Below are 13,436 nucleotides of genomic sequence, written 5' to 3' on the forward strand. Positions count from 1 at the left end.
TCAGAGAGGAATGAGTTGGACTCCTCACAGAAAATATGATTTTATTTCAATTTCAGCATTGGCAAGCTTCTGTCCCTTATGCATTTTGGTCAAAAGGTTGACCTTTCTCAAAGGTTGGCCACGACATCTCTTGGCTGACAAACACACCAACAAAGTGATTGTGCATATTTATAATATTTGCCCCCTAGTGGGCGCCTCAATAGGCCATGCTTTAAGCATGCTGGTACTTGTGGTGCATCAACAGTCCGCAATTATTACCCTCCAGTGGGTGATGCCGAATGTTTTGCTGCATTTTATTTAAACAACACCGTTGTTCCCTCGCATCCCACTTTCAAGGTGCTGGAGTCCTTACCAAAGTTCAATCCTTGGCAGATATATATATATGTATATGAATCCCCTAGGGAAGAACCTACCCCCTTATCTGATGGTGGAGAAAGCAGGACCCCGTCTCTGCTTCAAGGATGATACCCCGCAAGGGATGTCAGACCGCAGCGTGTCAAAGATTCAGCATGCAGGACCCCTTGTCAGCTTCGAAGAAATTCTCCTCTAATTTTCAGGGGGAAATAAGGGTCTTATATATAGAGTAGTCACTCCAGGATTTCTTCTAGAATCGATTTGTTTTGAAAACAATCATAAATGTTTTCTAAAACAATGTGATCATACACAGCGGGCTGTTGCCCAAGGATGGAAAAAAGTGGTGACCCTTATACAGAATAATTATGCAGTGCCTGAGGACATATTTAAGTACGTCAGGTACAAGGATTATGATAGAATACTAAGAGCCTGGTGTCGAAGAAACAGGAGCAAGCTACTAAGTAAAAGGTCACTTGTTCAGAACCGTTATTGTCATGTGGATGAGACAATGTATGTAAACAGGGGCATACATGACAGGACTATCCTAACAGCCATGACACTTTGTTGTCCTTTCCTGGGGAGAGCACAGTCCATGTTTCTTCCTTTAAATTACTATGAGTATGCACTTATGCAAATCACTTGGAAGCTTCCCAATTTGGTCCAGTCCACCTTAGTAGTATACAGAGGTCTTCCTTCATTTTGCCAGGATGATGGACAGCTTAACAATTGGTCCCCCAGCACATTTAGTCAGGTATGAACAAGTGCAGAAGGATGTAAAAACGTGAATCACTATGTTTTTAAAAGAACCCTCACTCACCAACCTAGTTGGTGACATGCTTCATCATTGGGTTCCCACCGGAGAGACCGAATGTCTCCCCGGTGTGCTGCGACGCCTGAATTACAGCGGAGCTGGTTTTTTGTGTGTGAATGCAGTGCAAAGGGTGATAGTGTAAGTTAAAATATGTCACAGTTTCAACCAATAAGGAATTTTAATAGTGGTAAACCGGACACAATTAAAAACAATGTGGTGGACGTTAAAAAACTGGTGATAATTGGGCCAGCTACGTCCTAAATCTAGTGCAAAGTGATTAAAGTGGTCGACATGTTTCTGTTTCTGGCGTTAATACATGAAGCATTCTTCAGGACCTAGTGTGAGACCACCACGGCGGTATACGCGCGCTAAGGCGTACCCTAACCTGTGGGGTCCAGTACCGCTTTAGACTTACGGTCAAGATAGCCCTTCAGGAATTTCTGAGAGCTTTAGTTGTGATGTTCAGATCAGTTTCACTACATGAGTCCGGGTGGGAGGCGGGACTTATAGTCACACTTACTCCAAAGTCACCGGCCCTCTGCAAACCTACTTGGCCCGGGCCAAGTAGGTTTGCAGAGGGCCGGTGACTTTGGAGTAAGTGTGACTATAAGTCCCGCCTCCCACCCGGACTCATGTAGTGAAACTGATCTGAACATCACAACTAAAGCTCTCAGAAATTCCTGAAGGGCTATCTTGACCGTAAGTCTAAAGCGGTACTGGACCCCACAGGTTAGGGTACGCCTTAGCGCGCGTATACCGCCGTGGTGGTCTCACACTAGGTCCTGAAGAATGCTTCATGTATTAACGCCAGAAACAGAAACATGTCGACCACTTTAATCACTTTGCACTAGATTTAGGACGTAGCTGGCCCAATTATCACCAGTTTTTTAACGTCCACCACATTGTTTTTAATTGTGTCCGGTTTACCACTATTAAAATTCCTTATTGGTTGAAACTGTGACATATTTTAACTTACACTATCACCCTTTGCACTGCATTCACACACAAAAAACCAGCTCCGCTGTAATTCAGGCGTCGCAGCACACCGGGGAGACATTCGGTCTCTCCGGTGGGAACCCAATGATGAAGCATGTCACCAACTAGGTTGGTGAGTTAGGGTTCTTTTAAAAACATAGTGATTCACGTTTTTACATCCTTCTGCACTTGTTCATACCTGATGGACACACTCTTCTGTTGTTGATCTATACCAGCCCTGGGGGACTAAGAGTGGCTCCAAAAAAACTCCCTCCCTCTCCTGTTGTTAATTTATACCCCCAGCACATTTCCCACTGACTTTGGCGAGGGGTTTTTGATGCTGATGAATATGACAACATCTCCACTAAGCAAAGAAGCACTTACTTCATATAGCTAAGAAGAAGGACCCTTGTTTATGGAGATTTACGTCTTTATAGTCTTGTCATCTCCTCTTTAGGAGGATTCATATTATCACACATTTCTGGATATAGATGTACCAGGAACAATCACATTGTCAAAATCCACACAAGGTCACTGGCGACATTTCCATCACCCAGCTCTAGTGTAGAAAACATACCGGACATTTACCCAAGGATGTAGCACTTAATAAATAATCATTAGAAAGAACTCCACTTGGGTAGATATTTTGTGCAAAACCATGGACTCTTGTTGGAAAAAAGGGCAGGTGTGGTTAATTTGTGGCTGAGTCACTCACACAGCTACTGACACGCACACAGACTCTTAGATATCCACTCACACACTCAGCACTCACAAATCAACTGATAGACACATTTAGACCCTCACAAATACCCTCACAGCTATACTCAGACATTCATGCACCCACTTACAGACCCACTCAGACACATACACTCACTCACAGACGTACTCAGACATTCATGTACCCACTCAAAGACCCTTACAGCCACTCACATAGCCACTCAGAGACCCACCAAGAGACTCACACATCCACTCAGACACTAATGCACTCATTCACAGACCCACTCAGACACTCATGCACTCAGTCACAGACTGACACACACTCATGAAGGCCCTTACAAACTACACAGACACTCTTACACCTACTCACAGATCAACTGAGACACTCACTCAGATACTCATGCACCTACTCAGACACCCACTCAGACACTCATGCATCTACTAACAGACTCACTCAGATACTCACACACCCACTCTCACAACCAGTGAGACACTTATGCAGCTACCCTCAGACCCATGCAGATACTCACATACCCACTCACACACCCATTAAGACAATCATAAACTTACTCACACACCCACTACCGTACTTATGCACCAACTCACACACTCACTCTCAAAGGCTACAGCTAGGAAATAAAATTGGACAAGTCTCACAAATTGTTTATAATGTTGGAAAACAGTTACCGTTCCACTATATCATCAATAGTATAATAAAATGATTAGAACGCAAGCATCTGTAGAGGCTTACAAAAAATTACTAGGGGCCCTTCAGAGATTGAGTGCAATCTTGGGGGGCCTTTATGTTGCTGTAATCTGTTTCAAGGTTCAGTATTAGAGTATAGCCTTATGTGTCTTTCTATTATGCATGGACCCCAAGCAGTTTTATATTCTTGATTTTGAGCTTAATGATGAATCGTTTTGATCTATTTATCTTTCACACCTATGTTTTAAGATTATATCCTTGTTATATGATGCACTTTTATGTTCAAGTGCATCTTAAAGATATGTGCTGCTGCCAAGGTTTGCTAGCGATGATTCTGACTGATGAAATGTGTTTTGCACTCTTGCACTTCAAGTATTTCCATTATAATTTTGGCACTCATGAAGACGTAAATGTTTATTTTTCTCCCTCCAATTTCTAGATATCATATTCTTGACATTGAGATAAATAATGAATTTCATTTTATTTATTTATCTTCATAACTAGGTCTTAAGCTGGTAAACTGTGTTACACAATGCACTTTTCAGGTATAAGAGAATTTTAAAGATATCTGCTGCTTCTAATGCTTAACAATATTTTCTTTGATGAAATTCATTTTTTACTCTGGCAATTTAAGGATTGATTAGATCACTCCTGTTTGTTTTCTAAAGGAATGGTGGTTAATACAGCTAAGATAATGTTTGTGTTATTTGTCCTTCTCAATTAAAAAGAAAAAACCTTAGAAATTCACTGTAAAAAAACAAAGGTTACAGGGGCGTTGTAGTTAGTCTCAGAATTCACTCATACACACACAGTCAAATATAGCAGTTATAGTAACCTGATCTATCTATCACTTACGCACATAATTCACCACTTATGACCTCACATATTACATCACTCATGACTAGGTCAGTGACATCACTCATGACATCTCAAATGTATCACTGATGACATCATCCACAGAACCACTCACACATCTACTCACATCCCTACACAACCTCTCATACACCCACTAACCTACCCATACAAGCACTCAAAAACTCACATACTTATCCAGTGAGCCACTCACACACCCACTTGCTCACATACATAGTCACTCACATAGTCACTCATTTACTTATACACCTACTCACACAGCCACCCATTCACCCCTATACTCACTCACTACAGCTACTCAACAGAGCCACTCACATACCCACACAACCACTTATATACCCATTCACACTTCCATACAAGCAATCACACATCTACTCATTCACCCATGAAGTCACTCATACAGACACTCTCCAATACAGTTACTCCCACACCCACTTGGTTAATGAAACACCCACTCATACAGTCAATCACTCACCCATTCCCCAAAAATTACATTCTAAAACAGAATACATGATTAGAAACTTTGATAAGGGAGGTAACTGAGTTTTGTAGGCTAAGAAGTAGGCTGAGGCTTACAATCCGCTAAATAATGTGCAATGTTACATCAGGGCAACTGACTCCTCAATTAAATCTGTTAGACCTGAATATCACTCAGAGCTGATAGAGTGGCAAGATCAAAGCCTTCTCAGCCATTATGAGGAGTACCAGTTCTTCAATGTAGGCTATCCCAGAGCACCAGTCCTGTATCTGAATCCTAAGGTGCATAAGGATAGGTATAACCCATCAGGGCACCCGATCATCGCTGCCATAGAAAGTAGTTTTGAAACAACATCAAAATATATTGATCACTTTCTTGGGGATTTTTGTCAGAAGTCTCCCACCCTATGTACAGGACATAGGAGATATATGATTTACCATGGGATGATGACTACCTTCTTCTAACTATTGACATAGCAATACTGTACACAAGTGTTCACCACCAAGATGGTTTAAGAGCAGCGGGTCATTTCTTGAGGGCAAGACCGTTACATCTTTTGAAACATTCTCAAAAACCTCTTACCTGTGCCTTGACAGTAATTATGTCATTTTCAATAATGAGCTGGTCTACCAGATCCACGGCACCACAATGCTTTGACCCAGCTATGATCATCTGCATACAGGCTGGTGGGATGAGCAGGTGATCTAGGTTGAATATCAGCAGGACTGAGAACATCTTGTCATATACTAAAGTAGGCATATTGATGACCTCTTCATTGTTTGAAAGGGCATAGAACAGAGGACAGCTAAAGGGTTTCTGAGTAAGATTGAAGTCAAAGACCTCAGGCTACATTTCAAAAGTTGTAGTAAGCTGGCTTTCTATATAGTACACTAAAATGAAGTGCACTGTACAGAGAGTCCAGTGATTCCCCAATAGGTATGCAGAGGTAAAAGTAGATAATTCTAATGCCCTTTTTGATGTGATGTGGGTGACATATTAGCCTTATCAGACCGTAGTGCTGAGCATTAGTTGTCACACACACAGGCAATAAATAAGACACACACTCAAGACTGAATCCGAGATCAATTTGTAAAAAAGAAGACCATTTTTATGTATTTTTTAGACCAAAAACACAGTTTAAAGGTAAGCACTTTTTCGAGATACGATTTTTAAAGACTGTGGAAAATGTATCACATTTGTGCACAATTATGCAAGATAAGAATCAATAGACAGAAAATAGAAGATTGTATATAAAATTAGGCAAATCTTTTACAAAGTACACCTTCTTGTTGTAGGTTGATGTCGGGATGAGATCCACAGTTCCAGCAGGACAAGTTTGGGAGTGTGCCGGATTGGGCAAGAGCAGAGTTCTAAGGGTCTTGTAGTCTGGTGTGCAAAGACAAAGGAGGGCACTTGAAAATGCACTGCACAAATCGACTTACAGGTAAGTCTGGTGGGTCTCCGTGGAGGTAGGAAGCCACAAGGGCTTGGGGAGCACAGGAGCAGTGCTGCACAGTCATTTCTAGGGCCGGTGGGGCTGGGTGCACAGCAAAGAGGTCAACTGGGCATCGTGCATCTTGAGGTCCTCGAAGTCTGGAGCAGGCAACTTGGAGAGGTGATCTCAGGACAGCTGGGCCCTCAGGAAGTGGATCTCAGGTGTCTCAATGTTCATAGATGGGTGCTTACTTTTGATGCTTTGGGAGTCTGGTGTGGACTTTTCTTCTTGGATTTTCTCATTGGGGTCTGGTATCCCAGCTATTGGTACGCTTCGGGTCCAGTGGGTCCTGTTGTCTCCATACTTAGTTGCGAGGCAGAACCAAACCTCTGGAGCTGTTGTACCTCTTCTTGCTTTGGTGCTGCATTGAGGTAATCGGGGACAGCAAGTTGACATAGCAGACTTCACTGGATCGGTGCCTGTGGTGTGCAGAGGAGTGATACATTCACTCCAAGCAAGCTTCTCAGCAATTTCTCAAATGCTGGAGGTGCTCTGGGGTTCTTGGAGTCCTTTCAGGTTTCAGGATGACACAGCAGCTGTGATTGTCAAGTCCTTCTTGCAGCTGACAGTGTTTGGTGTCTTTTCTTTCTGCAGCAGGGTTTCTGTTCTCAAGTGGCAGGTCTTCTTTTGTCCTGGTCTTCTTTGGCCGACCAATCTGATGTTCAGGTCTCAGGGAGCCACCTAAATACTGAATTTAGGGGCATTACAAGAGGAGACAAGTAATAGCCAATGGGCTATCTAACTTTAGGGTGTCCACACTGTTTAGTGACCACTTCCTGTGGGAAGAGGCATAACCCCAGCCCTGATTGGAGGTTTTTCCACCATGTCAAGATGGTGGACTTTCATGAGAGGAGTTCACCTCACCTGCCTGCCCTAGTGGTGGTGCAGGTTGAGAGGGGCCCTCGTCATGATTTAACTAATTTTCTCACCTTCCCTCCTGGCAAAAGAGGAGTTTCTGGGTTGGATTTCAAAGGCAGCATGGTCTTTGAATCTTCCTGCCCAGGAAGGCCATCCTGTCCTGAAGGATGTGTGAAACATCCCGGTCAAGAACAGGTATTGTTTCCGTCCTCTGAGAGCGCTGGCTCTCACCTTATGAGGTTAGTAACATGTCTGGTGGTGACAGGCTGGTGAAAACTGGTCAGAGACCCCACTAGTGTTTGGTTAGCTTTCAGGGGACTCTCTAAAAGGGTCACTTGTGTGAATCTATTAATAAAAACCAACACTGGCATCATTGAGAATTCATTAAGAAAAGATGTCGGGTACCAAACAGCTTAGAAATCAGTGAAGTCTTTTTAGAGCTAGGAAACTCGTGTGTATAAAGTATCCAGCTCATGTACTCTTTATGGCGTCCCTGTTCTCTTACAACATTACAGAATGAACTGAACGTTGTAGGGGCATGTCTTCTCATGCTGAGAAGCTCACACATAGGATATAGTGCATCGTGCCTTACATCTAAAGGCCTGCAGTAGGGGTGACTTAACCATATCTTATATACTGTATAGCTGGCATGACACACATGGCTGTGTGCCATGTAAACTCTTTGTATTTTTCTGCACCAATAAATACCGCCTGCAATGGCAGAGTGTATAGCCTTGGTGAGGAGGCCCTAGCATGCACAACCAGTGCTACAGCCCCAGAGGACCCTCTTCAGTACCCATGCCCTAGAAATCAGAGGTACCACTTACTAGGAACTTAAGGGGTAGCTGAAGGTGTGTCAATCATGGTACATTGTTTTGGGAAATGTATGGCATTCCCTAAAGCTCTGAGCAAGGGGCCATGATTTCATGTTCACATTTTTTTGTCAGTTCATCTCTCCTTGATTTCTTCATGCTGGGGTAAGTTTTATTTCAATACTTATATTTTAATTTATTTTAGACTGTTAATTAGTATTTTGATTCTTATATTTAACTATCTGATCCTCTAGTTATGCCTTTTTATTCAATGTATTCACTATGAGATGGGAAGCTTTGGCTTGTAATTCAATACGGTGCCTCTCTGCTCAACTTTCTTTTTTTTCTTAACTATGTCCTTATGGTTCAAGTCTTTTCAAATTTTCACCAGATTCTTCTTCCTTATCTATGTAGTTTCTACTTTCATTCCCTCTGTTTTGTTGTTTCACACTTTTCTTCTTTTTTTCCTTCCTGCTGTTTTTTAGATGCAATTTGTGTTCGCCTTGTGTTGAATTCATTTTCACACTTTACTCTCTTGTCAGATTACCTTTGCTGCTGTAGGGAAAGTTGTATTAAAATATGTGCTTTTGTTTTCATGAGTACCTCTAGCATTTATTCTTGGAATGTCAAAGGCCATAGGCAATTAAACAGCAGAGTACTCACTCATTAAGCAAAACTTAAATGTTGTGTTGCCTTAGTGCAGAAGACCCATCTTTCTGAAAAAATATGTTACCTTATTAAAGAAAGATTATGATGGTTCTGTTTACTGTTCCAATGCCTCTCAAAATAAAAAATGGGGTTGTTATTCTTTTTGATAAAGGTTATCTGTTATCACCTTAAAACTGGAATTTGATGTTGTTGCAAGATGGTTGTATTTAGACACAAAGATTAACAGCATATTTTAATCCTTTCACAATGTTTATGGGCCTGATGGGGTTAATGTACATATCTAGGAATCACTTTCTCTCAAATTGATGCCTTGGACAAATGCCAATCTTGTGTTGGGTATGTTATGTCATGTCATGCCATGTTATGTTATGTTATGTACAGGCACTTTGAGCAGCTGGGCAGGTGAAGGACCCCAACTAATTATTCGAATAGGAGTAGGCCCTAATGTGTTGCGGGGCATTGTTTCAGGTTTTGGGTGTCCTCCCGCTAAGTCTTGTTGATGGTGGGGCAGTGCGAGTGAGGATGAGCATAGGTGTCTGGTTGATTGGTGAAAGTGTATGCGATTGTTCAGGTATATTGGCCCTATGTTGTGCAGTGCTTTGTATGTCAGGAGTTAGAAATTGGCTGCATTTGTGAATGGGGAGTCGGTGGAGCTCTCTGAGGTGTTGCGAGATGTGAGTGTGACATGAGATGTTGAGGATGAGTCTTACTGTGGCATTCTGAAAGGTCTGGATTCTGTGTTAGAGTTATTTGGAGGTCCCTATGCAGAGTGCAGTGCTGTAGGGGTAGCCGGGGTAGCCGTTTGAACATCTTGCATATCATGCGAAGAATGTGAAAAGAGGAAGAGTTGACTAATGCTGCCATTTTGACCTTATTGTCCAGGATGATTCCCAGTGGATGTGGTATTGGTCCTAGCTTTGTCAATCACCAGGTAGTCACATAAATGAATCCCATGGAGAGTTTTTGTCCCCAAACACTAGTACTTTCATCTTGTTAGAGTTGAGTTTCCGGCAATTGGTTCTCATCCAGTCTGTAAGCAATGATCATGCACTTGGTGAAATTATTTCTGGTGGTGGTTGTCTTGTTGGTCAGGGATAAGATGAGTTAGGTGTCATTGGCATAGGATATGATGTTGATTCCTTAGGATCTGATTTGGTGTGGTCCAGTAGGTGGTGTAGTTCGAGGTAGCCAACCAGTTGTTTATTGATGGCCTCCTCCATCACTTCCCCTGGGGATGTAGCTCAGCTCGCTTGGGCTGGCCAATGATTTTTTGAAGAGATCATTGACTCCTGCATGTTTCCAGTTTTCTAGAAAGGTGGTAGATTAGGCGAAGATGTTAATGATTTAGTCAAGGGTTTTACTGATTGGAGGTCCTCCTATCTTGTAGATGTGGTGGGTGCATGGGTCCGTTGGGGCTCCAGAGTGAACTCTTTGCATGATCATTGCTGTGTCTTCCCTGGTAAGCATTTTCCATGCAATCAGGGTTCAATCTTGGCTGGTGGTAAACAGGTTGGTGATGAGATCTATGGGGTTGAGCTGGTGTTTGAGGTTACTGCTGATATTTGTATTTTTGCTGTGTAAAACATTTGGTAGATTCTCGCAGAGTTCCTGTGATGGGGTGATGGTGTTGACTGCTGTCTTAGGGTTGGTGAATTCTCTGATGATTGAAAAGATTTCCTTGCAGCTGTTGGTGCTTGCCTCTATATGTTCATCTAGTGCTCGGTTTGTCTCTCACTTGTTGGTGGCAGTGTCTGAGTGCAGCCTTGTCTGTGGTTATGGCATTGGCCTTCTGGCTAGTTATCAATTTCTCTCTACCTGTTTGCAGTAGCATTTTGATTCTTGGAGGCCATATGTATACCAGGAGGTTTGTTTTTTGGCACTACTTTGTCTGTTGTTTTTGGTGAGAGTAAGGGACTATGTGCAATTCTTGTTCCATTTGTTGAAGATGATGGTGTCCTTGTTGAGGAGGATGGTGGTGTTGGGTTGGTCCTTTTTAAGGGTGTTGACCCAGTCTCCTTCTGTTAAATTCTTCCAGTTGTGGCTGGGAAGTGTGAAGCTGGTGGGTGGTGTAGGGGAAGTGTATGATGGAGTGGTCAGAACATGTGAGTGGTGCGGTAATGGTACATGATCATGTTGCTGCTGGCAAAGATTGGGTCCAACGTGTTTTGCAATGTGTGCTGGTTCTGTGATGAGCTGGGTGAGTCTGGTGTTGTCTGGGATTTTGACAAGGGCTGTGGTGCAGGGGTCCATTAAGTCCTCTAGATGACAATTGAGGTTATTGAGTAGTATGAATTCCCTGGAATCGATGTTGAAGATAATAATGAAGTTTGTGATGAGGTTACTTACGTTGGTTTTTGGTCACAAAGGTCAATAGGTGAGGTTTCCTTTCAGGATGAACCCTTTCATCTGTTTGCAGACTGAAGTGCATGTGTTCCATGAAGGAGATTTTGTTCTCCATGGGTGTGGAGCATTTGATGGTGTCCTCCTATTGGCTTGTTAAGATGATCCTGTCATACCATCTTGTAGCTCATCGGATGGCCATAGCATTGTCTGGTGCCGACGGGGTTGATCTAGGTTTCTGTGAAGAAAAGGAGGTTTGGTGTGCTGTTGCTTAGGAGATCCCATAACACCATGGTGTGTTTGCTGAGTGACTGTGTATTGAGAAGCATGCATGCAAGTAGTTTTTGGGGTACAGGTTTGGTGTGTTGGGTGGTGCTAGGTTAATGGTTGGTGATGTGTGGGTATGCTGCTGAAGGTGAACCAGCAGTGGGTGTATGTGAAGGATCCTACTATGTTGTTTGGTGCAGCATGTCAATGGATGGTAATTGTAATCAATGTTTAAACCCCATACTTGATAGAAGCTCTAGCCTTAGATACCTTGCCAATAAAATACAAAAGGCATTTCAATGCATCATTTCTGGAAGGGGATTAGTTGATGGTTGGCAGCCTTTATTGACCTGATCTACTAGAGAATTCTTTCCTCCCCATCCCACCTTTCTAGATCCAGATTGACTATATTGTTTGGGACAAAAATCGCAACCAAACTTGATTAATGCTGTGATAGTTGCATATTGATTTCTGATTATGCCCCAATATTAGTTGATTTAGATACACTAAATAGTCAGACTTGTACAGGTGGAGTTTTAATAACTCTCTACTGCAAACTCAAGAGTTTGTCAATGATTTTGATCAATTCATAACAGATTGTTATATTAACACAATCCGAATTCTAAATTTCATTTTATTTGACACTCATTTAAGCCGGGTGTAAGGGGATAGTTTGTGAATTATGTAGCAAACAAAAATAGTGATGCATCTAAACAATCCTCCAATTTACTATAACAAATGTAAAATTCAATGTTATTCTGCAAATCATAAGCATACATTCAATCCACACTTTGTTTAATACAAAATCCAATGAAACTGCTTGTGGTACTCTCTTGGGTATTTTCGCCAGATACTATGCAAAATCTAATAAACTAATAGAGTTGCTAGGCTTCTGACTAATTACTTAAAAGTTAAGAAACAAAGATCCAAAATAGAGTTATTCATGATGACATTGGAAACACACAATATTTTGACTTGTTTTTTTAAATTCTATTCTACATTATACTCTGCAGACTCATCCTCTAACAAGATTGCTTTGGAGGTTTTTTAATGCAACACCCAAAAGCACTAATATATAGTTGGATTATCTCCATTGGAAAAGGATATATCCGGTTAAGAGATTCTTAAAGCAATCTCTACACTTCCCAAAGGCCTAGCTCCAGGCCCTGATGGGTTTACGATTGCATGTTATTTCATCATCTCTAAACCTCTAGCATCTAAGCTTCTAGTACTACTTTAACATTTTATTTCAATTAATGGCAGGTTTGATTCATTTTTAGAAGCTATGATATGTTTAATTTAAAAAAAATATCTCAATGAATACAAAAACTTCAAATCCATCTACATCATCAATACTGACTGCAAAATCTTTACAAAGGTTTTGGTTTGTTGTGTTAATTATTTTATTCTATATCTTGTTGATAATGAAAAATAGGGTTTTTAAGGGCCTAAACCATCACTGATAACGCGAGGACATTCCTCAATATTATCTATTGAGTGTCCAGACACAATACCCCATTAGTGGGTGTCACTCTCAATGCTGATAAGGCCTTTGTTCGAGTAAATTGTAACTTTGTGTTAAAGGCTCTAAAAAGACTTGGTTTCAGCTCAAGGTTTTTAAAATTTGTCAAAATGGTATACGATTCTCCCGCAACCTCGGTCTTTGCTAACAGCCTACAGACTCATTACTTTCTGAGACAAGGCCACCCCTTATCCCAGCTACTCTTTATGTGATCTTTGGAACCATTCTTAGAAGCTTTTCGCAAATCTAAGAATTTTACATTTTATATGTATAAACACATGGAGACTAAATTGACTGCATGTGCAGATTACTTTCTACTATGTTTCTAATCCTCAAGTCTCCATTTCTTTCTTTCTCAAACTTTGATCCATGTATACATCTGTTTCAGGTTGTAAATTAAATATTGACATATCAGAAGCTCTACCTCTTCATACACTATATCGTAAAGATGTGGTCTAAGATTCAGGCTTCCTTTGGAAATCCAGTACAATTAAATATCTAAGCATTATATAGGCCATCACAATCAAAGATAATGTACTTAGAAATGTGGAGGCTATAC

The sequence above is a fragment of the Triturus cristatus genome, chromosome 3_2 (genome assembly GCF_964204655.1).
Source record: "Triturus cristatus chromosome 3_2, aTriCri1.1, whole genome shotgun sequence".
NCBI lineage: Eukaryota > Metazoa > Chordata > Amphibia > Caudata > Salamandridae > Triturus > Triturus cristatus.